The sequence below is a fragment of the Diceros bicornis genome, unplaced genomic scaffold (genome assembly GCF_020826845.1).
Source record: "Diceros bicornis minor isolate mBicDic1 unplaced genomic scaffold, mDicBic1.mat.cur d_74_multi, whole genome shotgun sequence".
Taxonomy (NCBI): Eukaryota; Metazoa; Chordata; class Mammalia; order Perissodactyla; family Rhinocerotidae; genus Diceros; species Diceros bicornis.
In genome coordinates this window covers 1455824-1483364 of record NW_026690930.1, presented here as the reverse complement: position 1 = coordinate 1483364, position 27541 = coordinate 1455824, and the positions used below count along the sequence as shown (strand labels likewise).

General features: G+C 42.9%; 3 long non-coding RNA genes across 3 annotated transcripts in view; all 3 read right to left on the bottom strand.

Annotated features, from left to right (window-relative positions):
• LOC131402339 (uncharacterized) overlaps positions 1 to 18342 on the bottom strand; it is a 29605-nt gene extending 11263 nt beyond the window's left edge. The window contains exons 1-2 of the long non-coding RNA XR_009218566.1: positions 18049 to 18342; positions 16377 to 16700 (exon numbers count right to left, since the gene is read on the bottom strand). This is a non-coding gene — a long non-coding RNA (uncharacterized LOC131402339). The remainder of the gene's footprint in view (positions 1 to 16376; positions 16701 to 18048) is intronic.
• A 2111-nt stretch (positions 18343 to 20453) lies between these two features.
• Positions 20454 to 21045, bottom strand: LOC131402338 (uncharacterized). Its single transcript, XR_009218565.1, has 3 exons — positions 20935 to 21045; positions 20767 to 20833; positions 20454 to 20607 (listed from the first exon to the last, which is right to left on the bottom strand). It is a non-coding gene; the product is annotated as an uncharacterized LOC131402338 (long non-coding RNA).
• A 951-nt stretch (positions 21046 to 21996) lies between these two features.
• On the bottom strand, positions 21997 to 25208 carry LOC131402347 (uncharacterized). Its single transcript, XR_009218568.1, has 3 exons — positions 25096 to 25208; positions 22580 to 22615; positions 21997 to 22209 (listed from the first exon to the last, which is right to left on the bottom strand). It is a non-coding gene; the product is annotated as an uncharacterized LOC131402347 (long non-coding RNA).
• Between the last annotated feature and the right edge of the window lie 2333 nt (positions 25209 to 27541).

The following is a 27541-nucleotide window of genomic DNA, read 5'->3' as shown; positions in this document are numbered from 1 at the left end:
CCCGCAAACCGGACCCTGCAGCTCAGCCGACCAAACCAGACCAAGTGACCTGTGGATCGAGGATGGCAGTGAACAGCCGGGGCAGAGGACAGGGGCCTCAGATTAAACAGCCCTTTACCCCCACACAGTGGCGGTGGGTGGAAATTACAACCAGAGATTTCCAGGATGAGGAAAAACAAAGCCAACGCAGGAACCGCAATGCAAAGATACATGAAATCCCCAGACCAGAAGGAAAATGACAAGCACCCAGAAACCAATCCTGAAGACAGAGAAATCCATAACCTAAATGACAGAGATTTCAAAATAGCTATCATAAAAACACTCAACAAAATACGAGACAACACAGACAAACAATTCAATGAGATTAGGAGTTTCTTCACAAAAGAGATTGAAATCATAAACAAAAACCAATCAGTGCTGATGGAGATGAAGAACACAATGGAGGAGATAAAGGAGAATCTGGAGTCTTTAAAGAACAGAGCTGACAATATGGAGGAAAGAATTAGCATTTTAGAGGATAGCAATACAGATATGCTCCAGATAGAAGAGGAGAGAGAACTAAGACTAAAAAGAAATGAAGAAAGTCTCCGAGAAATATCTGACTCTATTAGGAAATGTAACATAAGAATTATAGGTATTCCTGAGGGAGAAGAGAGGGAAAGAGGAAGAGAGAGCCTATTCAAGGAAATAATAGCTGAGAATTTCCCAAATCTGGGGAAGGAGCAGGAAATACCAGTAAGCGAAGCCAACAGGTCACCTAAACATGTCAACAGGCAAAGGCCCACACTATAACACCTAGTGGTAAGGCTAGCCAGAGTCAATGACAAAGAAACAATATTAAGGGCAGCTAGAGAAAAACAAAAAATAACGTACAAAGGAACTCCCATCAGGGTCTCAGCGGATTTCTCAACAGAAATTTTACAGGCTAGGAGAGACGGGAATGATATAGTCAAAATACTGAAAGACAAAAACTTTCAGCCAAGAATACTCTATCCAGCAAAAATATCCTTCAAATATGATGAAGAAGTAGTAACTTTCCCAGATAAACATAAACAAAAGCTAAGGTAGTTCATGGCCATGAGACCCCCACTACAAGAAATACTCAAGAAGGCCCTCCGGACTGAAAAAAAGAAGAGAAAGGGAATACAAAGCTTGGAGCAAGGAGAAAAATAGGTAGATAAACTCAGAAAAATAGTAGATCTTTACCAGAATAGGTTAGCAACCACTTAAATACCAAAATCAATGATCAAAGGAAGTTATTCAACAAAAATAAATTTAACCTCATCACTGAAAATACATAGCCACAACACAAGATAGAATAAGGTATAACAAGAACGACTTAGAAGGGGAAGAGGAAAGTGATTGAATTGACTTAGTATAAGGAAATAGAAGGCCATCAGATAATGGACTATCTCATACACAACATTTTTTACACAAACCTCAAGGTAACCACTAAACAATAATCAAAACAAAATCACATATGATAATCAAAGAGAAAACTAGAAGAGACATGAGACAGAACAACCAAACTGAATTGGCAGTCCAAAACAAATGGGACAAGAAACAAAGGAAATGCAAAAGAACCAGAAAATAAGTGACAAAACAGTAACATTAAGCTCTCATATATCAATAATTACCATAATGTAAAGGATTGAACTCTCCAATCAAAAGATACAGAGTGGCAGGATGGATTAAAAAGCAGGACCCAACAATATGCTGCCTCCAGGAAACACATCTCAGCTCTAAAGACAAGCACAGGCTCAGAGTGAAAGAATGGAAGACAATACTCCAAGCTAATGGCAAACAAAAGAAAGCAGGTGTTGCCATACTCATATCAGACAAAGTAGACTTCAAGATAAAACAGGTGAAGAAAGACAAACAGGGAAATATATAATGATAAAAGGGACACCCCACCAAGAAGACATATCACTTTTAAATATATATGCACCCAACATAGGAGCACCAATGTACATAAAGCAACTATTAACAAACCTAAAAGGAGACATTAATAACAACACAATAATAGTAGGGGATCTTAATACCCCACTTACATCAATGGATAGATCATCCAGACAAAAAGTCAATAAAGAAATAGTAGAATTAAATGAAAAACTGGACAAGATGGACCTAGTAGACATACAGAGCACTCCATCCAAGAACAGCTGACTACACATTCTTCTCAAGCGCACATCGAACATTCTCAAGGATAGACCATATGTTGGGAAACAAAGCAAGCCTCAATTAATTTAAGAAGATTGAAATCATAACAAACATCTTTTCAGACCATAATGCTATGAAACTGGAAATGAACCATGAAAAAAAAAACTGGGAAAGTGACAAAAATGTGGAGATTAAACAACATGCTACTGAACAACTAATGGATCATTGATGAAATTAAAGGAGAAATCAAAAACTATCTGGAAACAAACGAAAATGAAAATATGCCATACCAAACCATATGGGATGCAGCAAAAGCAGTCCTGAGAGGGAAACTCATAGCGATACAAGCCCACCTTAACAAACAAGAAAAAGCCCAAATAAGCAACCTTAAATTACACCTAACAGAACTAGAAAAAGAAGCCCAAAGTCAGCAGAATGAGAGAAATACTAAAAATCAGAGCAGAAATAAAGGAAATTGAGACCAAAAAACAGTAGAAAGGATTAATGAAACAAAGAGTTGGTTCTTTGAGAAGATAAACAAAATCGACAAACCCTTAGCCAGGCTTACTGAGAAAAAAGGAGAAAAGGCTCAAGTAAATAAAATTAGAAATGAAAGAGGAGAAATTACAACGGATACCACGGAAATACAGAGGATTATAAGAGAATACTATGAGAAATTATATGCCAACAAATTGGAAAATCTAGAAGAAATGGATAAATTCTTAGACTTATACAATCTCCCAAAACTGAACCAAGAAGAAATGGAGAATCTGAATAGACCAATCACAAGTAAAGAGATTGAAATAGTAATCAAAAACCTCCCAAAAAATAAAAGTCCAGGACCAGATGGCTTCTCCGGTGAAGTTTACCAAACATTCAAGGAAAATTTAATACCCATCCTTCTCAAACTATTCCAAAAAATAGAGGAAGGTGGAACACTTCCTAAATCATTCTATGAGGCCAACATCACCCTGATACCAAAGCCAGACAAAGACAATACAAAGAAAGAAAATTACAGGCCAATATCGCTGATGAACATAGATGCAAAAATCCTCAACAAAATATTGGCAAACCGAATACAGCAATACATTAAAAAGATCATGCACCATGATCAAGTGGGATTTATACCAGGGACGCAGGGATGGTTCAACATCCACAAATCAATCAACGTGATACATCACATCAACAAAACAAAGAATAAAAACCACATGGTCATCTAATAGACGCAGAGAAGGCATTTGACAAGACACAACATCCATTTGTGATAAAAACTCTCAACAAAATGGGAATAGAAGGAAAGTACCTCAACATAATAAAGGCTATTTATGACAAACCCACAGCCAACATCATGGTCAACGGGGAAAGACTGAAAGTCATTCCTCGGAGAACAAGAACGAGGCAGGGCTGCCAACTCTCACCACTCCTGTTCAACATAGTACTGGAGGTTTTGGCCAGAGCAATTAGGCAAGAAAAAGGAATTCAAACAGGTAATGAAGAAGTGAAATTCTTCACTATTTGCAGATGACATGATTTTATATATAGAAAACCCTAAAGAATCCATTGGAAAACTATTAGAAATAATCAACAACTACAGCAAAGTTGCAGGGTACAAAAATCAATCTACAAAAATCAGTTGCATTTCTGTATGCTAATAATGAACCAACAGAAAGAGAGCTCAAAAAGATAATACCATTTACAATTGCATCAAAAAGAATAAAATACTTAGGAATAAATCTTACCAAGGAGATGAATGACCTATACAATGAGAACTACAAGACATTATTGAAAGAAATCAATGATGACATAAAGAAACGGAAAGATATCTCATGCATGTGGATTAGAAGAATAAACATAATTAAAATATCTGTATTACCTAAAGCAATCTACAGATTCAATGCAATCCCAATCAGAATCCCAATGAGATTCTTCACAGAAATAGAAAAAAGAATACTAAAATTTATATGGGGCAACAAAAGACCCCGAATAGCTAAAGAAATCCTAAGAAAAAAGAACAAAGCAGGAGGCATCACAATCCCTGACTTCAAAACATACTACAGAGCAATAGTAATCAAAACAGCATGGTGCTGGTACAAAAACAGACACACAGATCAATGGAACAGAATTGAAAGCCCAGAAATAAAACCACACATATATGGACAGCTAATTTTTGACAAAGGAGCTAAGAACATACAATGGAGAAAGGAAAGTCTCTTCAATAAAAGGTGTTGGGAAAACTGGACAGCCACATGCAAAAGAATGAAAGTGGACCATCTGCTATCGCCATTCAAAAAATTAACTCAAAATGGATCAACGACCTGAAGGTGAGACCCGAAACTATAAAACTCATAGAAGAAAATATAGGCAACACACTATTTGACATTGGTCCTAAAGGAATCTTTTCGGATGACATGCCTACCCAGACTAGGGAAACTAAGGAAAAAATAAACAAGCGGGACTTTATCAGATTAAAGAGCTTCTACAAGACAAACGAAACCAGAATCAAGATGAACAGACAACCCACCAGCTGGGAGAGAATATTTGCAAAACATACATCTGACAAGGGGTTGATCTCCATAATATATAAAGAACTCACACAACTGAACAACAAAAAGGCAAACAACACGATCAAAGAACAGGCAGAGGAAATGAACAGACACTTCTCCAAAGAAGATATACATATGGTCAATAGGCACATGAAAAGATGTTCAACATCATTAATCATCAGGGAAATGCAAATCAAAACAACCCTAAGATATCACCTCACGCCCGTTAGAATGGCTATAATCACCAAGACAAAAAACAACAAATGTTGGAGAGGATGTGGAGCAACAGGAACCCTCATACACAGCTGGTGGGAATGCCAACTGGTGCAGCCTCTATGGAAAACGGTATGCATATTCTTCAAAGAATTAAAAATAGAGATTCCCTATGACCCAGCCATCCCATTACTGGGAATCTATTCAACAAACCTGAAATCACCAATTCAAAGAGGCTTATGCACCCCTATGTTCATTGCAGCATTATTCACCATAGCCAAGAAGTGGAAGCAACCTAAGTGTCCCTCGACTGATGACTGGATCAAGAAGATGTGGTATACTACTCAGCCATAAAAAAAGACAAAATCGTCCCATTTGCAACAACATGGATGGGCCTGGAGAGTATTATGTTAAGTGAAGTAAGCCAGAAGGAGAAAGACAAACACCGTATGATCTCACTCATATGTGGAATATAAACCAACACATGGACAGAGAAAACTGTATTGTGGTTACCAGGGGCTATGGGGGTGGGGGGTGGGCACAAGGGGTGAAGGACAAACAAAAATGTACAACTCATTTCACAGTGTTAAAAACCATTAAAAAAAAAGATTCTGGAAAGCATACATGGCAAACCAAAACCTGTATAAGCCCTTCCTTCTGCATCCTCAGACAGAAACCCGATTATATAAAATTACAAAGATGTGGCTAAATTAGTCAGATGTCTACTGTAGTAATCAATTTATTAATTTTGATGTACATACTAATTTAAAATAACACCTCATGAAAAATAATATATTTATTATTTAGAGATACCTTTTTTTACTCTTCCATTTCACAAAGTAAGTTTATTCAAACTTGTCACAGGTATTCTTCGAAATCAGTAACACTGTAATCATCAGAGCCACTTTCTTCCAGAGCATATTATCTTCTAAGTTGTTGGATCTGAAGCAATTGTTAAAAGCATGTAAGATGCCATCACTGGAAAATTTATGCCAAGTTGCAAGTACTATTTCCATAACATATAAGTAGCTTGTTTTTATTTTCCTTTTTTCTTTGTACTATATTTTCTTGAAATTCATAATATAACTCTTTCTAAATAGTTTTTTAGAGTGTTCTTTAAATGCATATGTACAACTGTATCCAATATTTGAGACCATAATCCCAGGAATAATTACTAAGTCTATGTTAAGATTCTTTGCATTTTTAAAAACTGATTTCATCAGTGACCTCTCTAAGCTTCCAAAATTAGCATCAGTTGACATCATTTCAGGTAAATATGTCTCTCTCAGACACTAGTTTGTCATCAAAATAATTAAGGAACGCTGTAATAAAAATGGCTAATATTCATTGGGTGCTCACTAAATGCTAGACACTGTTCCATAGCCTTACATGCACTAACTCATCTAGTTCTCTCAGTGACCATATGGGGTGCTATTTTTCTCTTTATTTTTATGGATGAGAAAACTGAAGAATGGAGAGGTAAAGTAACTCACTAAGCTCGCACTGCTGGTCCAGACTGCAGCCAGATTCGGCAGGAGCAGCCAAGCTCTGAGTCTTACTCTGAACTACCATCCAACACATCCCCCCGGGTCATGAGGGCACAACACGAAATAGTGTAGAAGGATGCAAACCAAATTACCTGATGGATAACTTAGGGAGGAAACACATTCATCCCCTTATCTTCAAGTGTATATTGTAACTGATCTCATTGATGTAAAACTTCTTCCAGGTCTGTCCATAGGCACATCTGTAAACTTTGACCGTCTACCCTGGTGGCTCTACTGTCCCTCGCAGGCCCCCAGTTCTCTAGGTGTCTACCTTCCTTTGCACATCAGGTCCATACTTCTCTCTGAGAAGGGTTTCCTTCTTGACAGTTCTGCAACGGACTGAACGTTTGTGTCCCACCAAAATTCATATGTTGAATCCTAACTTCCAATGTGCTGGTGTTAGAAAGTGATTAGGCCATGACAGTGGAGCCCTTGTGAATGGGACTAGTGCCCTTCTAGAAAGAGGTCAGAGATACTAGCTTGCTCTCTTTCAGCCACGTGAAGACACAGCAAGAAGATGTTCATCTGCAACATGGAAGTGGGCTCTCACCAGGACCAGACCACGCTGGCACCCTGATGTCCGACTTCCAGCCTGCAGACTGTGAGAAATAAATGTCTGTTGTTTATAGGCCACCCAGTCTGTGGTATTGTGTCATAGCAGCCCAAACAGACTAGGACGAGTCCCTAGTTCAAATTCTAAATGATGGGAAATAAATGCCCAGTTCTTGTGTCCTTTGCATACTGCTGGTGTTGGAAGCTGGACGGCCTTGAAGGGGCTTCCTTTCTGGTGAGAACCTCAGGGTGATAGTCGAGTCCCCTAGCTAGAAGGGAGACGGGTGGAGCAGTTTCCTTTGGAGGAGGAAGTGGGGGAGCAGGCACCAGCTGTCACACCCAGTACCTTGCCCACTTGCCAGAACCAAGTAAAGCGAGGAAAAGTCCATGTGAAAGTAGTCACACTGCCAAGATGAGGTGTTACAAAAATCTCAAAAGCCAAAAGTGCTTTCAAGGTTTTCTTTGTGCCATTTTAAGGATTGCTCTGAACGACAGATAGCACTCTGCAGGGCATGCTGGTGAATTGCTCTCTTTTTGCTTGTATACATAGTTCTCAAACCACTGTCTGTGGACTACTTTTGGACTGCGTGTGTCCGAATACATAGACAGCTCCTTAAAAATTCAGATCCTGGGAATTTACCATGAGCAATTTTGCTTCAGCAAGTATAGACTTGGGCCTAAGAGTCTAGATTTTTAAAACCTCCTCTGGGGTAATTCTGACAAGCAATCAGGTTTAGAACCACTGATATGGTGCCAGATATAAGTATACATTATTTCTGTTCAGAACAATGAGTCTAATTCCATTCTCTTTTTCTTCTTGTTCTCTCAACTGCACTGCACTCTCTTTATTGGTAGAACTTGCTTCATACAACAGAGAACCTAACACAGTTGCTCAGCCTACTTCTCATGCTCAACTTTAGCTTTGTGGAACAAAAGCCTCGAGAGGGCTGTATTCAAAACACTCGGGAGAAACGCAAAAACCCAGTCTATGCGCTGGCTTCGCAGAAGACAGAGGGCTCGGCGCACCTTAAACCTCACCTTAAACTTTTTTGATCTTTCATCTTGTTTCAACCTCAAACTAACTCACATGAACTCAGGATTGCATCTCACAATCCATGCTTCTAATTCTAAAACTTAACCAAAAGGAATGAAACACTGGGTTTTCAGATAAAAAAAAAAAAACAGCTTATGACAGGAAGGTGGCCCGGGAAGGTTAGCAAAACTTTAAAGGAACCACCACAGCATTGCTTAAATAAATAAATAGCATTGGCTTTTATGAAAAGAGAGAAAAAGAAATGTTTAACACTTAACAGCTTTTCTCCACCGCAAGGAGAACTCCTACAAGTGATATATGACAACCCTTCTGGAACTCTTTAAACCTCTCCAGCCTCAGTTTAAACTTGAAATATTTCTTTTCCAGTGTATACACGTTGACTTTTGAACCCTTGGGCCCAGCTGACTAATCTGAGCTTCAGAGAATGAAGCAGAAAAGGGGAACCTGAGACTGCCAGGCCTTCAGTGGGGGAGGATTATGGAGGAACCGAGAGGGTTGTGATGGCTACACAGAGTCAAGGGGAGGGATGTTCCAAAGTTTCCTAAGAAGGGAAACCTTGCACTGAAGTGGGAATTCGATTTTACATGATGGCAATGTCTGTGCTGGTTTCACCAATTCTGGTGTCCCTGAGGGATGAACTGGTGTGACACCACAGGACAGAAGTTTCAGTCACTTTCAGGACTTAAGGAAGGTGAAACCTTTCAGCTTAGGCCCCTGTGAGCCAGTCAGGGCCCAAGTCTAGAAAGGCTCGGAGCCTGAATCCATCCAATGTGGTTGCGTTCTGTTCCAGCCAAGCTCCTCTGGACCCCAGCTGGGAAAAGGGGACCTCAGATCTAGTCAGATCTAGTCATCGCAGCTTCCATAGGTCGCCATGAGGCAGGTAATAGCCCAGGCGCCATCACTGGACCTCATAGTTGCCCTCCTTCTTTCGCTGGCAGACAGTGACTTGTGAGGTGAGGAGAGTGCATCAGAATGGTCCAGTCAGTTGCCCAGTATGGGAGACTCCAGGGGAAGGAGATGCCAAAGCCACATCCTGTGTCTCCTTCTTCCTTTTGTCCATTTAATTTTCACCCTCAGTCCTTCTTTTCCTTCCCTTTTCCCTCTTTTGGCTCTCTCTCCCTCTCTTTCCCCTACATGTTCTAGCTTAATTGAGGTATTAATGACATACTGTAAACTGAATACATTTAAAGTGAACAATTTGATACATTTTGATTATAACTTATTCAACCAACACCACAATCAAGAAAAGAAATGCCCATCCTCCCCAAATTTCCTCATGCTCATTTTAATTCCTCCTTCCCTGCCGTCTGCAAACACATTCTCAGTCCCAGGCAACCAGTGATCCGGTATATGTCCCTATAGATTTTCCTGTATTTTCCAAGAACTTTTATAAATGGGATCATATACTATGTACTCATTTTTTACTGGCTTCTTTCACTCAGCATTATTATTCTGAGATTTATGCTTGTCATTGCATGTACTATGAATTCATTCCTATCCCCAACCCTTCCATGGCAGCACTGTGCACACACCCGAGCACTTCCCAGGTTGGCGTGAGAGCCAATAGTACTGCTGCATCCCCAAAAGTAGGAATGCGCCTTGGTGCAACTCTGGGAGGTGTTGGCAGCAGCCCTGGACCCGCACATGAATGCTTTCCTGGATGGCTGGAAAGCCCACCATGCCACTGGAGTCCCAATGATCGGCCAATGCTCAGACCCGTGAAGAAGCCCCACCCACCAAGCACAGAGGCTGCCATGAGCATGAGAAAAGGCAGCAGCAGATACGCGCACATGCAGATGCTTTCCCAGATGCACACACACCCATAGTAGTGCTGCGCTCTCACAAGTGGGTACGTGCCTCCGTGTGGCGGGAGCTCTGAGCCCAGTGTGAATGCTTTCTCAGCGGGTGGGAACACCCACTGTACCCACACAACTTCCAGCATATGGGGGGGATCAGAAACACAGCTCATGCTTCCCCCACAGCAGTAGCAGGTGGAATCTGTGAGCTGATACTACCACAAATACAGAGGCAAAAGATTAGTTCATCAAACAACATAAGAAACTACAGTAAAAATTCAGAGCAGAAGGAAATGACAAGTCTCCAGAAACCAACCTTGAAGTCACAGAAATTTACAATCTAAATGACAGAGAATTCAAAATAACTGTCATAAAGAAACTCACCAAGTTTCAGGAATATTCAGACAGTTCGATGAACTCAGAAATAAAATTAATGAGGAAAAGGAATACTTCATCAAAGAGACTAAAACTATTAAAAAAAACAGTAATTCTGGATATGAAGAACATAATTAGTGAGATAAAAAAGAATCTAGAATCCTTAAAAAATAGATCTGATATTATGGATGAAAGAATTAGTGATTTAGAGGACAGAAATATAGAAATGCTTGCAGTGGACGAGGAGAGAGAAGTCAGATTTTTAAAAAATGAAGGAATTCTTGGAGAAATATATGACTCAATTATAAAAGCAACATAAGAATTATACTTATTCTGGAGGGAGAAAAGAGGGAGAAAGGAGCAGAGAGCTTGTTCAAAGAAATAATAGCTGAGAACTTCCCAAACCTGGGGAAGAACCAGACTTACAAATACATGAAGCCAACAGAATGCCTAATTACATCAATGCTAAAAGACCTTCTCCAAGGCATATAATAGTAAAATTGGCAAAAGCCAATGACAAAGAAAAAATATTAAGGGAAGCAAGACAGAAGAAAATAACCTACAAAGGAACCCCTATCAGGCTTTCAGCATATTTCTTGGCAGAAACTTTACAGGCAAGGAAAGAATGGAATGATATATTAAAAATACTGAAAGACAAAAACTTTCAGTCTAGAATACTCTATCCAGTGAAACGATCCTTATGATACAATGGAGAAATAAAAGTTTTCCCAGATAAACAAAGTCTGAGGGAGTTCATTGCCATTAGATCTCCCCTACAAGCAATGATGAAGAATGCCCTCATACCTGAAACAAAAAGAAGGCAAATGTCTACAAAGCTTTGAGCAAAGAGATAAATAGACAGACAAAATCAGAAAGGTACAGCTCTGTTTCACAACAGGGTAGCAAATACTTAATTATAACTTAAAAGAAGAAGGGAAGGAAAGCATCAAAAGTAACTATAAACACTTCAGCTTAGTCACAAATGCACAACACAAAAATGAATAACTTGTGACAACAATAACTCAGAAAGAGAAGAGGAAGGGGATGGAACCTGCTTAGATTAATGGAGATAAGAGGTTATCAGAAGATGGACTATCTCATCTATGAGATCTTCATACAAACCTCACAGTAACCACCAAACAAAAAATCAGAGCAGAGCCATAGATCATAAAAAAAGAGAAAACCTCCACAGAAAACCCCCAAAATGAAATGGTAGTCAGAAACAGAAGGGAAGAGAAACAATGGAAATATAGATTAGGTGGGATTAAGTCCTCATGTATCAATAATCAGTCTAAATGTAAATCGACTGAATTCTCCAAACAGACACAGAGTGGTGGGGTGGATTAGAAAAGAAGACCCAACAATATGCTGCCACCAGGAAACACAAATCAGCTCTAAAAACAAACAGGCTCAGAATGAAGGGATGGGAGACAATACTCCAAGCAAATGGCAAATAAAAGAAAGTATGTGTTGCCATACTTATATCAGACAAAGCCGACTTCAAGATAAAAAAGACTATGAGATACAAAGAGGGGGGATATATAATGATAAAGGGGACTTTCCACCAAGAGGACATAACACTTATAAAGATATATGCACCTAACACAGCAGCACAAAAGAATATAAAGCAACTATTAATAGACCTAAAGGGAGAAATTAACAGCAACACAATAATAGCAGGGGACCTGAACAATCCACTTACATCCATGGATAAATCATGCAGAGAAAGACAACAAGTAAATAGTGGAATTAAATGAAACATATGATCAGATGAACTTAATCGATATATATAAAGCATACCCTCCCCAAACAGCAGAATACACATTCTTCTTAAGTGCACATGGAACATTCTCAAAGATAGACCATACGTTGTGAAACAAGGCAAGCCTGAATAAATTTAAGATGGAAATCATATCAAGCTTCTTTTCTGACCACAATGCTATGACACTAGAAATCAACTACAAGAACAAAGATGGGGAAGTCACAAATATGTGGAGACTAAAGAACACACGATTGAAGAACCATTGGATCAATGAACAAATCAAAGGAGAAATCAAAAAATACCTGAAGACAAATGAAAATGAAAAGACAACAAAACAACTCTTATGGGATGCAGCAAAAGCAGTTCTAAGAAGGAAATTCATAGCGATACAAGCGCACCTCAACAAACAAGAAAAATACCAAATAAGTAACCTTAAACTACACCTAATAGAACCAGAAAATGAAGAACAAATGAAGCCCAAAGTCAGCAGAATGAGGGAAATAATAAAAATTAGAGCAGAAATAAATGAAATAGCGACTAAAAAAACAGTAGAAAGGATCAATGAAACAAAGAGCTGGTTCTTTGAGAAGATTGAAACAAAATTGACAGACCCTTAGCCAGACTCACTAAGAAAAAAAGAGAGAAGGCTCAAAGACATAAAATTAGAAATGAAAGAGGAGAAATTACAACAGATACCACAGAAATCAAAAGGACAATCAGAGAATACACTGAACAACTTACATGCCACCAATTTCAATAACCTAAAAGAAATAGATAAATTCTTAGATTCATACAACCTCCCAAAACTGAATCAAGAAGAAATAGAGAAAATGAACAGACCAATCACAAGTAAAGAGATCAAAATGGTCATCAAAAACCTCCCAAAAAACAAAAGTCCAGGACCAGATGGCTTCTCTGGAGAATTCTACCAAATATTCAAACAAGATTTAATACCTATGCTTCTCAAACTATTCCAAACAGTTGAAGAAGATGGAACACTTCCTAATTCATTCTATGAGGCCAACATCACCCTGACAGCAAAAGCAGATAAGGACAGCACAAAGAAGGAATATTACAGGCCAAAATCACTGATGAACACAGATGCAAAAATCCTCAACTAAATATCAGCAAATCGAACACAGCAATATATTAAAGGGATCATATACCATGATCAAGTGGAAATTATACCAGGGATGCCGGGATGGTTCAACATCCACAAATCAATCAATGTGATACACCACATTAAGAAAATGAGGAATAAAAGTCACATGATCCTCTCCACAGATGCAGAGAAAGGATTTGACAAGATCCAACATCCATTTATGATAAAAACTCTCAATAAAATGGGTATAGAAGGAACGTACCTCAACACAGTAAAGACCATATATTACAAACCCACAGCCAACATCATACTTAATGGTGAAAAAATTAAAGCCATTCCTCTGAGAACAGGAAGAAGACAAAGGTGCCCACTCTCGCCACTCGCATTCAACATAGTACTGGAGGTTTTGGCCAGAGCAATTAGGCTGGAAAAAGAAATAAAAGGAATCCAAATTGGAAAGGAAGAAATGAAACTCATGCTGTTTGCAGATGACATAATTGTAAATATAGAAAACCCTAAAGAATCCATCAGAAAACTATTAGAAATAATCAACAACTACAGCAAAGTTGCAGCGTACAAAATCAACTCACCCCAGTCAGTTGCAATTCTATACTCTAATAATGAACTAACAGATAGAGAACTCAAGAATACAGTCCCATTTACAACTGCAACAAAAGGAAAAAAGTGTCTAGGGATAAATTTAACCAAAGAGGTTAAAGACCTATACAGTGAAAACTATAAGACATTATTAAAAGAAATCAATGATGACCTGAAGTAATGGGAAGATATTCCATGCACATGGATTGGAAGAATAAACACAGTTAAAATGTCCATATTACCTAAAGTAATCTACAGATTCAATGCAATCCCAATCAGAATCCCAGTGACATTCTTCATAGAAATAGAACACAGAATCCTAAAATATGTATGGAATAACAAAAGATCTCGAATAGCCAAAGCAATCCTGAGAAGAAAGAACAAAGCTGGAGGCATCACAATCCTAACTTGAAAATATATTACATAGCTATAGTAATCAAAATGGCATGGTACTGGCACACAAGCAGACTCATAGATCAATGGAACAGAACTGAAAGCCCAGAAAGACAACCACACATCTGTGGTCAGTTAATCTCTGCCAAAGGAGCCAAGATCATACAATGGAGAAAGGAAAGTCTCTTCAATAAATGCTGTTGGGAAAACTGGACAGCCACATGCAAAAGAATAAAAGTAGATCATTATCTTCATCCATACACCAAAATTAAAACGAACTGGATAAAAGACTTGAATCTAACACTTGAAACATAAAACTCCTAGAAGAAAATATACGCAGTACAGGCTTTGACATCGGTCTTAGCAGCAGCTTTTCCAATACCATGTCTACTCTGGCAAGGGAAAGAAAAGAAAAAATATACAAATGGGACTACATGAGACTAAAAGACTTCTGCAAGGCAAAGGAAACGATGAACAAAACGAAAAGATAGGGCCGGCCCAGTGGCTTAGTGATTAAGCGCGCGCGCTCTGCTACTGGCGGCCCAGGTTCGGTTCCCGGACGCGCATAGACGCACCTCTTGTCCAGCCATGCTGAGGCTGCGTCCCACATACAGCAACTAGAAGGATCTGCAACTATGATATACAACCACCAACTGGGACTTTGGGGAAAAGAAAAAGGAGGAGGATTGGCAATAGATGTTAGCTCAGAGCCGGTCTTCCTCAGAAAAAAAGAGGAGGATTAGCACAGATGTTAGCTCAGGGCTGATCTTCCTCACAAAAAAAAAAAAAATGAAAAGACAACCCACCAACTGGGAGAAAATATTTGCAAATCATATAGCTGACAAGGGGTTAATCTCCAAAATATATAAACAACTCAAACAACCCAACAACAAAAAAACAGATAATCCAATCTAAAAATGGGCAGAGGATATGAACAGACATTTTTCCAAAGAAGATATACAGAAGGCCAGACACATGAAAAGATGTATAACATCACTAATTATTAGGGATATTCAAATCAAATCTACAATGAGAGATCACCTTACACCTGTCAGAATGGCTATAATTCCCAAGACAAAAAATAACAAATGTTGGAGAGGATAAGGAGAAAAGGGCACCCTCACACACTGCTGGTGGGGATGCAAACTGGTGCAGCCACCAGGGAAAACAGTATGGAGATTTCTCAAAAAATTAAAAATAGAAATACCATACCTTTCAGCTATCCGACTACTGGGTATTTATCCAGAGAAATTGAAATCAACAATTCAAAGAGATTTATGCACCCCTGTGTTCACTGCGGCGTTATTCACAACAGCCAAGACATGGAAGCAACCCAAATGCCCTGCTACAGATGAATGGATAAAGAAGATGTGCTATGTATTATATACAATGGAGTACTACTAAGCCAGAAACAAAAGACAAGATCATTCTGTTTGCAACAACCTGGATGGACCTTGAGGGTATGATGTTAAATGAAATAAGCCAGACAAAGACAAATATGCATGATTTCACTCATATGTAGTAGATAAACATACACAGGGATAAAGAGAACAGATTAGTGGTTACCAGAGGGGATGGGGGCTGGGGGTTGAGTGAAAGAGTTAAAGGGGCACATATGCATGGTGATGGATAAAATTTAGACTACTTGTGGTGAGCACGATGCAGTCTATACAAAAATTCACAAATAATAATGAACACCCGAAATTACACAATGTTAACACGCTTTAGAATTTCAATAAAATAATGAAAAAAAAATAATTCATTCTTTTTTATGGTTGAATAGTATTCTACTGTGGGGACAGACCACACTTTGTGTATCCGTTCACCCGTAGATGGACATTTGGGTTGTTTTCCGTTTTTGTCTACTATAAATTGGTTGTTATCAACATGTGTGTACAAGTCTGTGTATAGACATACGGGTTTATTTCCCTTGGATGGATTCCTAGGGGAGGAATGGCTGGGTAGACGTATGTAATAACTAAAGACACATCCAAGCTATTTTTCACCAGCACTCGATGAGAGTTTCAGTGAATTGACATCTTCAACAACACTTGCTATAGTCAGTCTTTTTAATTTTAGCCATTCTCAAGTATGGTGGAATCTCAGGATGACTGTCACTTACATTTCCCCAATGACTCATGTTGTGAAGGAGAAGGCAAGCCACACACAGACTGGGAGAAAACATCTGCAAAACATATCCCTAGAAAAGGACGTGTATTTATAATATATAAAGAGCTCTTACAACCCAATAGTAAGAAGACAAGCAACACGTCATGCCTTACCAGGAGACAGCAGATGAGGCCTGTGATGAGCACCAGGATTCCCGCCAAGCAGATGAGGATGAGAGCCCAGACGGGGTGGTCTGCGGAGACAAGTGCTGGGATGAGCCACCTCCTGTCATTGCCCCAGGGCTCCTGCTGACCCCACTGTGCCTCAACCATCCTTGACAAGGGTTGGCCAACTTTCCTCATCATCCAAGACCCTGTGCGCATGGTTCTCTTCGATGAGGCACAGCATCAAGATACTCGCCCCCTACCGTGGGCTGGGGCTTCCTGCAGGTTTACCAGGCTTCTCAGTCAAGGTGTCATCTCTGTTGGGAGAATATTCTGGAAGTGAATGGAATGGAGAATGCATGTGAGTGTGTTTCACTCTTTTTAATAAAACTTTTTAGACACAGAAAAATAAAGGGAGAGTCTCATAAACATCCATCATCTAATTTAACCATGTATATTCCATTCAATTAAAACAATATTTCATCAATGTATAAATTATTAACACTTGCCACCCTTGATTCATCCCATGTTTTCAATGAAATATTAAAGTCAAGTAGACATCATCATGTTTCACACCATTTTAGTTTCCATCTCTAAAAAGTGAGCACACTTTGCTACAAAATCCAAGACCATTATTACAGAACAAAAGTTTAATAAATTAAACCAAATTCATACCTCTGGGCACAGAGGACTGAATTTGAGATGGACTTTCTTAGGACGGCTTGGGGGAGAATGTGTCATCACAGTTGGCAAGCCTATGGGATCTCTCTAAATTTGTAAATTCCCACTCAAAAGTGTTCTTCCTTGCCTACAAACACATTCATCCCCTTCTCCTTTATCTATTTGCTTAATATTCATTTTCTAGGATTAACCTACAATGTAATATCCTGCAGGAAGTCTTCTCTGATTTCCACCTGCAAGTATGAGTTTGTTCACATCAAATAATTGATAATTTTCAATTCTCTATTCTTGTTATTGCCAGCTACAACATAAACTCCAGGAGGGTAGGAAACGCAGCACCCAATGGGCATGGGGGGAAGGGTGCAGGTCCCCCTACTTGTACCTCTACCCAGACAACCTCTTAGAGGAGTGCTGTCTGATATGGAGCAGCAACAAGTCTCTTTTTGAATTAAAATTAATTTTAGTTAAACAAAATAAAAATTCTAACCTCAGTAACATTAAAAATCAGTAACAATAAAGACCAGTCACAATACCATCCTTCAAGCACTCAACAGCCACATGCGGCTATGCACTGGACAGCACAGATAGAGCATTCCACCACTGCAGAAAGTTCTAGCGCATTGGTGCTCATCTAGAGCGGGACTTGGCAAACTATAGCCTGTGGACCAGGAACCACAACCACCCCCAAACCTGTAAGTCTGCTTCACACACAGCTGGAGGCCCTCACTGACCATCTGGCCCAGTGGCTCTCAGTGCAGAGATAAGGAAACAAAAGTCCAGAGAGGGGAGGTGACTAGCTTGAGGTCACAGAGCTGTCTCGGAGAAGGTGAGGGCCTCCCATACTACACTGGTGTCCTTTTCTCTCTCTCAACGGTGGGTAAAGACTGGGGGACTATGCCACCTCCTGCCAGCCTGAGAAAGTTCAATGCTCTCTCAGCCCTAGGCCTCCAGAGTCCCCAGAATGGCCTCACTTCCTTTCCCAATGACCAGGGAGCCTTACCATCCCCAAGGACACTCTTCCTGTCCAGGGTCAAGTTCTGCAGCTGGGTACCATTCTGGGTCAGCCACAGGAATTCCTCATAGATGGCAACTCTGTCCAGTCTCTGTGCCAAGGCGGCAAGGTACACAGTGAGTCCACTCCAGTGTGGTTACTGTGGGGGACAGACCTGGAAGGACCCAAAGGATGATCAAGGGTGTCTGGAATTCTACCCTGATTCTAGATTCCCTGCTTCTGGGTCCTGTCCAAGAGAACTTTCTGCAATAATGTAAACATTTGTCTGCATTACCAAATACACTCATTATTAGCCCCATGTTGTTATCGAGCACTTAAAATGTGGCTAGTGTGTGTGAGTGAGGAACTGAATTTCTCATGTAATTTCATTTCAAGTAATTAATTTATAAATAAATAACTACAGGGAGAACATTTTTCAAACTTTGGAGTAAGGACTTCTGCAAATGCATAAAAACAATGAGAACACTGGTAAAAATGGTCGAAATCATCTTTTCAGAAGTCTAGAAATTAATCAAAGGCTTGTAAGAATCTGAGGAGGGTTTAGTGAAGACACACAGTGGAATCTTGATAAAGGGAGGAAACTTTGTGGCACTATAACTTGCACTATTCCCATCCTGCTCTCACAACATCCTCCATAACTGTGAAAACCGTCAGTCTCAGAACCATGGTGGCTGAGACAACCCGCAGCACAGCAGCCATAATGGGTGTGGAGCTCTGAAAAGACCCCTCCCCACCCAACTGCAACTAGCTGACCTGCCTGGCAGCTCCCCGAAAACGCCCCATGTTCAGGGCTTGTCGTTACTAGACTCAGAGCTTGCCCAAGGTGGAAAGTCTGTCCACAAGGCACTAGCTAAAAACAATCAGCGCTAATTGTTTTCTATTGTAGTTGCCTGAGGGAGTGACACCAGGAGAGGCAGGCAAGAGGTGAGCCGACAACTTAGAAGAAAAATTGGGGGAATGAGATCTCCACAGGGGGCTTTGAAAAGCTCCAGTGTATTTGTAGGCATCTGGAAGGCCACAAGGGCTCAGGGATGTGGCACGCCCAGAAAAGACTTGAAAACGTCTGAATCTCTCACCTCTAGTTGGAGCGGTGGCTTAATATCTGAAAACTAATTATGTAATACACCATATTAATAGAATAACGGCCAATACCACATAATCTCGACCATATACATAGAAAAGAATTTCACAAAATACAACGCCCTTCATGTCTAAAAAAGAAAACACTCAACAAATTAGGAATATAAAAAACTTTCCCAACCTATAAATAGCTTCAATGAAAAACCCACAGCTAACACCATATTCAATGCTGAAAGACTAAAAATTTCCCCCTAAGACCAGGGACAAGACCATGATGTCTTCCCTCATCTGATATGTTAATCACAGGTACTAGAGTTTCTAATGAGGGCAATTAGGCAAGAAAAAGGAATAAAAGAAACCCAGATTGGAACAGAAGAGGTAAAACTATTTGTTTTGCAGAGGAGAAGATATTGTATATAGAAAAACCTAAAAAATACAGCCCCCACACACACACAATATGTGAATCGCATCCCACCAGGTGTATAAAAAATTTCAATTGCCCCATGTGGTTAGCGGCTCCACTAGTGGAGAGCACAGTTAGACTGCTGATATTTGTTGAAAGTCTCCAGAAGAGGAGGAGGAGGATGATGCTGGAGGTTGGTGGCCCCAAATGTTAATGCTTTTCTCAACTCCCGAAAAACCTATGGAAGGAGATGGTAAGATTAGCTGATAGGGATGTGGGGGAGAATGGGCACCATGTCAGTGACTTCCAGATCAAGGATGTGTCACGGGAGCTCAGAGCCATCAGTCACCAGCTCAGCCAATGCTTCCAATCTCCTCAACCTACATCAAGTCGGTGACCAGGCAGGAGTGGAATATGTCTCATAGCTGGCTGCCTCTGTAGAGCTTGGTGACCTAGAACAAACGGGAGGGAGAGTGGGAGAGATGGAGGTCTCCTGGGGATGCGGGGCCCCACTGGAGCCAGTGAAAGATCACAGACCTTGGGGCAAGGGAGACCTGACTTCAAATCCTGGCTCTGCCCCTAACTCATTGTGTGACCTTAGACACAATACTCCCCTTTCTGAGCTTCAGTTTACCCACGTGAGAAATGGGGAAGGCAGCTAGGATATCACCTCTGGAAACTGAGAGAACCCAGACACGCAGGGAATGTGAAGGATTGAAACAACCATGTAACAGATGTAAGTCAGGCAGAGGAATGAGGGTGCCTTCAGGGCAAGGAGAGACGGGACAGGGGAGACCCCACCTGGTCCTGGGTGACTCTCAGCAGGGCGGTATACTCCGAGGATGTGGGCTCCGGGTTGCTGTGGTTCCAGCTGATGCTGCGGAAATGCAGCTGGTATTCTCTCCGCATGCATAAACTCCAGGGTGCAGAGCCTGGAGCCACCGAGAGGAAGAGCAGACAGGTGGAGACTCTCAGCTCCCAGCACAGAGGCATGGTGGCCCACGGGGTCACGGTGGTGGGTGCAGACAGCGTCCACACAGGTGGCTCCCCCATCCTTCACAGGCCTGGGGAGAGAGGTACATGGGGAATCTAGAGAGAGGTCCTGAAACCTCTGGGGTGGGGGCCAGAACAGGAAGGAGGAAATGGGAGGTCAGAGGGGAGACTGAGAGAGGGGTGGTAACAAAAGTGGTCATTAGGGGCAAATACTCAGGGGAGGGTCTCACCTGAGGGAGACCAGTCTGCAACTCAAGGAGAAGAGGCCCAGGCTGCTCTTCTTGAACAAGGATCCAGCTGGGGAGGAAGGAGGAGGAGGAGGAGCAGGAGGGACAGGGATTGGGGGAGGGGCTGGGTGGGATTTAACCCAACAGGAGCTGCTGGGACCAGGGTCTCACCAGGCTCTGCAGGACCCTCTCAGTGGAGTGGAACGTGGCTGAGCCATTGCTCCTGTCTGATGAATACTGGAGGGTGGAGATGGGGAAGGTGACTGTGAGGGTCTTCAGGTTGTGCCCCAGAGCTGCAAGACGAGAGGGAGAGCGATGGCCATCACTGAGAGCTGGCCTGAGACCACACCAGAGTCCTGCACTCATTATCATCTGGCGTCTTCTCTCTCAGGGGCACCACCACCCACCCGTGTGGTCACCCAAGTCAGAACCAGCACATCTGCTCAGCTCCTCCTCCCTCCCAGTAACACCCATTCACCTTGAACACTGGTCCTCACATACACTCCCTCTCCATCCCTGTCCCAGCTCAGGGGACTTAACTTCCTTCACCCGGACCAACACCCCAGCAGGCTCACTGGATGCTCTGTCTAAAGGATGTTCTACATGGACTACTAGAAGGATCTTTCTGAAATGAATACCTCACTAGGGCCACCACTGCTCTAGTACCACCCGTGGCTCCCTATGGCCTTCAGTGTTAGTTCAACCTTCTTGACCTGGCACTCAAGGCTCTACTCAATCTGGCTGCTGCTGACCTTTCAGTCTCATTTTATCCATGTACTGCGGGTTAAACTTCATGCTTCACGCAACCCAAATTCGTTTCAATTCTCCCCATTCGGCATATTGTTTCTGGCGCAAGCCTTTGCTCATGGAATCCTCTCTGCCAGAAAAACTCTTCATCCTCTACCTGCCTGGGTCCCTCCTGCTCATTCTTAAAGACTCTATTCAGGTGCAACTTTCTCTAGCAAGCTCTTCCTCTGCAAACTATGCCAGTGCCTCTTCCCGAAACCTCCCACACAGTGTTATATTGGTGTGTTAATTTCACAAGGCTAGGGGCTCTCTGAGGGCTGGCCTCAGACTGAATCATTGGTATAATCTTTGTGATCAGCACCATTTCCTCAAAACCAGAATCTCACACTGTGGCTGCCCAGCTCCTGGATCACAACTGGCTGGTGGAGGAGTGGGGCCGGAGAGCTTCTCTTGGGAAGGAAAAGGGGCCCCCAGACACTTGTGGTGGCTTCTGGTGGCACAGTTGATGATCAAGTATGCAGGGACGTGGTGGCCGGCTCGGGAGCTGTGGCGAGGGCTGTCTCAGGGAGGGACAGAGTGGGAGGAGCCCCCAGGCTCACCCGGGCTCCAGCAGTGGCTTTCCCAGGACCACCATTCACAGGTGAAGCATAAATGAGAGTGAGGGGAGGGGTGACTGTGTGAGTAGAGGGATGAGCAAGCCTGTGGATGAGAGGAGCCCAAGAGAGTGAGATAGGTGAACAAGAGAGACTGAACACAGAGGAGAGACACATGGACGGGCAGAACACTGGACACATGGATGGGACACCTGGAAAAGGAGGACCAAGGGCGGGGCTTCAGGAGAATTAAAGTGAAAACCACGTGGGGTCAGAATGTGGTGGAGAACACGTCTGTCACTAAGGCTTTCTCACCCTGGGCTGGAACTCTCCACCAGAACATGGGAGAGAGAGAAGGGATGAGTTAGGGCCCTTCCAGGTCCTTCTCTCACCAAGGACAGTGGGTGCAGGAGAACCACTGCTCCCCAACCCCAAATGGGGATGGAACCCAGGAGATGAGGGCCAGGAATACTCACTGGTAGTAGTCAGGGCCACAGCTCCATAGGTGTCAGCTGTGGAGAGAAGGTGAGAGGAGCTGAGCAAGAGTTGGGGTGAACATAAAGGATTAAGGGAGAGGGAGGATATAGGGAGCTTTGTGGGAAAAGCTTAGGGAAAAGCAGAGGGGAAGAGTGGAGGGGTGTTCAGGGGGGAGGAAATGAGATGGAAGGTGGCTGGCCTCAGTCATCACCCCAGAAGACTGCACCCCGACCAGAAGGAGACAGAGATGGATCACAGCTCACTTTAGAGCAATGGAGGCAACACAGAACTATGATAGGGACAGAGAGCACGGCTGTAGCCCAGCCCCTCCACACTGACATAGAGGCTGTCCCCATCCAGGATGAAGGAGCCCAGGTGGGTGACGCCCTGGCTCTCATGGCTCAGCTCCCAGTAGAGTTGCTCTCTGTCCAGCCCAGGACCTGCGGGGGTCAGAGTGGAAGGTACAGACGATGTCCACCCCACTGGCTGCCCACCCTTCTCAAGCCTGAGGGAGGAAGAACATGGGGACGTGGAATACTGAGCAGGGGTCCTTCTGAGGGTGGAAAGCGAGAGAGTGGAGGGGGAGGAGCCTGAGCGAGAGGCTGAAGGGGCTGCTCTGATGCCTGGAGGGGCTCTCCTCGGTGTCTCCCGTCTGAGACAACCCCCTCACAAGTAAGGCCTGACTTCCTTTAAGATGTGGAGGGAGGCCTGTGAGTGACAAAGAGGGGTGAACACACAGACCTGGGTGAGGGGGCGCCTGCAGGTCTGCACGGACAGCAGCGAGGAGCACAGTCAGTGCCCTGTGCCATCTGACACATCCAGGCAAGAAAGTACCGTTACCTTCTCGCGGTTCTACACTCCAAGGTCTTCTCTTTCTACTTCTTTCCTACTCCACAGCCATCATCCAGGCCTAGGGAACAATCACCTTATTCGTAACCTTCTTCCCAACACCTCCTATCTGCCTCTTAAGTCTACATTCTTAACCATGAAGTCCATTTTAACCCACATGCTTAGACCAAACGCCAATCACATCACCCATCTGCTCGCACCTCTCCAGTGTCTTCCCACTGGTCTTAGAACAGAGTTCAAAGTCACGCCTGACCTGGTCCAGCCTGTTCCCCTCGCTGGTCTGGCTCACACCCCTCCCCCTGTGTTGACTCGGCTCAGCCATCCCTCTTCTCAGTTCATGGACACACCAGGCTCTCTGCTTCAGGGGTGTCCTCATGCGGGTCCCTCTGCCTGAAACGCTCTCTTGAACACACTCCCACACCCTCACTCCAGTCTAACCCTCCAACCACCTAAATCCAGTCCCAACTCCAGCTCTCAAGCTAAATATCAGTCCTTCTCAAGAGCGCTTCCCTGCCCCCTCCGGTTTAGTCCCCTTGTGCCAAACTCCCACATCACTCTCATCATTAACTGTCTACAATCCAAATTCCCTAACAGAATATAAATCCCATGGAGGTGGGACAAGGTCTGTTTGGTTCTCCAGGTCCCCACGCATCTGGCCCAGGGCCTGGCTCATCAGATGAGGAACCATCCTGGTTTGAACGCTAAATGTCCTGTGTCCTGGAAAACCCCTCTGTTCTGAATAAATGAGGATGGTGGGTCACCATAAATTGTGCACTCAAAGAATATCTACTGCATGACAAGCACACATTCCCTCAAGAACGTCCCAGGAATGCTAGAATGAAAAAGGCACACAGACATACACACACAATTAGGAGAGGCCAACAATTATATATAAAATTACTTAACAAGATTGTCTTCAACCTGAATCACCAGACTGTTATTTCAGAAAGGACTCAAGAAGCAAAGTTAATTCCCTTTAGAATGTGAGGTGGAGAGGACAATCTTTTTGGAGACTAGTGCCCTACCCTTCTATCTAAAAGGTGTTGCTTAATATTCCTCCAAATGATTTGAAATCTCATAAACAACAATATGCTGAAAATAAATCCGGCTGCTGGTCAATTTAACTTTCCATTTCTGTTACTAACATAAAGAAGTTCAAATCATATTTTTCTCCAGGTGTCTGTAAGATTTTGAATCTTTGTGGAGCATTTATAGGTCTTTAGAAGTCAAATTCAATAGGCCTGAGGAATGTTGCTGAGCATCCCTGCTAATATTTAATGAGATGTCTTGTAATACTACATATACATGTAAAACATTTATATATTTATATTTATATATGAAATCCTGACTTTTGAGAATTCGGAATGCAGGTAAGTCTATATTTCTTTACTGTTACACATATTTACACTTATTTACATATATTTGTTTAATGTGTTCTTCTTTGCAAATAACTGTATTTTCTGAATTATTTACACACAGAGCCTCACACACCTTACCATCTTTCCCTTGAATATAATCCATCAAACATAAATAATTTTTCTCATGATACCGTCACTCTCAGTGAGTCCTTGTGCTGACAACCTGAGCCCAGGAAAGCCCACTGGCAGGTCTTCTGCACAGCGGAGGCTGCTGGAACCTGTTGGTACCAGGTCCACAGGGTACTCACCTGGTCACACAGAAATCCACGGATCAGCGAGGACAGGTGGACCCTGAGCCTGGTTTCAACTCAAACTTGAGCCCCCCAGACACTTTTCTTTTCTAACGGAAAAAAAAAACAAAGATTGCTTTTGAGGCCTTTTACAGGGAGTAATACAGGTGATGGAAGGAAAGCCCACCCTACTTACTTTTCTTTTTCGTATTTACTTATTTAACTGTAACTGTTGGCTGAGACTGGATTTTCCCGATTCCTGTCCAGCCACCTGCTCCCCAAGATGGGAGAAGCAGCTCCATGCTGTGTGCACTTGACTCGCTCAACTCACTTGGCTGGACAGAGACTTTTTGGTGACTCCGGACCCTTTAAACAAGCTTGTCATTTATGGCCCCTGTAAGCGGCTCGCTGACTGGTAAACAATTCCCACACTTCATTCAGGGCTCGGGAGATTTTCAGGCCCTGGAGCAGGTCTCCCAACCTCCGCACCATTGACATCTGGGGCCGGATGATTCTCTGTCGGGCCGTCCTGGGCCCCGGAGGACGCTGAGCAGCATCCCTGCCTCCCCCTCTAGATGCCAGGAGCGCCCCCATTAGTAACAACCCAAACACCGCCTCCAGACGCGGATAAGCCCCCTGGGGACAAAATCACACGGAGGACGGTGACGGGGACTCTGAGGAGGGGCCGGCGGCGCCCGGAGCCGGGAGGAACAGCAGCCTCGGGCGCCCTGATGAACAGCCCGGGGTACACGGGGCTCCGGGGGGACGGAGGGACGCCGGGCCGTGACGGGGCTGCTCGCGGCCCAGGCCCCTCCCTCGACCGCGACCGGAGCCGGGACCGCCCGCTGCTCACCGAGCTCCGCCCCTGAGGCCGAACGTCCACGGGAATCCCGTCCGCGCCGAGAAGACTGGACACACCGGGCAGACGCGCCGCTCCATCCACGGCGCCACCCGCGCTTCCGCTTCCGGTCTCGGGCGGGCGTTCGGGGAGGACGGACGTTTGGGGGCTCCGGGTTGAGGCGGCGGGCGGGGCGGGGCCGCGCACCCCAGCCTCGGGGGAGGTCTCCAGTGTCTAGAGTGAGTGCGAAGCTGGGCCGCGGGCTGGGTCAGCACCAGGGACAGGGACGGAATCTAGGGGCGGGAACCAGTTCTAGGGGCGGGCTGTGGGCGGGGACAAGGGTGTGATTGACACCAGGCCCGGGGGTCGGGGGGACAAGGGTGCGGGCGGGGCAATGAGCCGGGACCAGGCTGCGGGCGGAACCAGGCCAGGAGGTTGTCCGCGGAGACCAGTTCCAGGGGCGGGAAGAGGCGGGGGTGGGGCTGGAATAAGTCTGGCCGACTTCACAGTGGGAGGAAATGAGCTCCAGGGGCGGGGCTGGAGGCGATGCTTTCCGTGCACCCTTAGACTGTACAGGTAGCTGGATGTTGAATAGCTTTTCTTCATTCCTTTCCCTAAACCTGGAGTCATTCTATCTCTGGCCTTTTTATAAATTCTTTCACTATTTTTTTGTAAAAAGTGATATCTATGACAACATTCATCAAGTAAATAACAAATGGAATGAAACGTATTTCCTTCTCCATCTTTATAATGCAACAATTGTGCTTTTATTTTTTCTGGCACAAAGAATCATCGTAGTAAATTACTCTGGTCTTTTTTATGGAATATAATAAATATTTTTTAAAAGACACTTTTAGAGTTTTTTCTTTTTAATTTATAGCCAGATGCATTCTAACAACAAACATAATTTGTAAACATGCTCTCTCCTCCAGCCCATTATTATTTCTGTAATATGTTATTTCATGAATTATCTTACTGGACAGAACATTTAGCAATGTAGAGACAACTTTGGTAATAAGTATATATGAATTGTTTGCTGTTTTGTTTGGTAAGACTGGAATATTGTACTTTAAATATGATGGGATTTTTTTTCATTATTTACCTATTCCATCATCATCCATGATCAGTCTTTTATCATCTCATTCCAGTCATATTAGTCATATTCTGAATGTCTGAATATGCCACATGAAAACATTTAAAAAAAACTTTATTGAGGTATGACTGACATACAAAAAGCTGTACATATTTAATGTATACAACTTAATGTGTTCGGAGATAATATACACCTGTGAAACCATCACTACTCAAGTCCTTAACCTATTCATCACCCCCAAATGTTTCCTCCTGTCCTCTTTAATTTTTTTATTTAACTTCCTTTTTTAAAATACTTTTTTTCTTTTGAGGTAGGAATACTTAACATAAATCTACCCTCCTAGTAAATTTTTAAGTCTACAGTACAGTATTGTGAACTATCGGCCCATGTTGGATGGTAGGTCTCCAGAACTTCTTAATCTTGCATAACTTTTGTTGCTCAAACATCTGTTGCCAAGAGGCCCTCTTCATCTTTAACTGAAAAATCCCCCCATATTTTTAAAAGCTCAACTCAAACATAAGCTTTCCATGAAG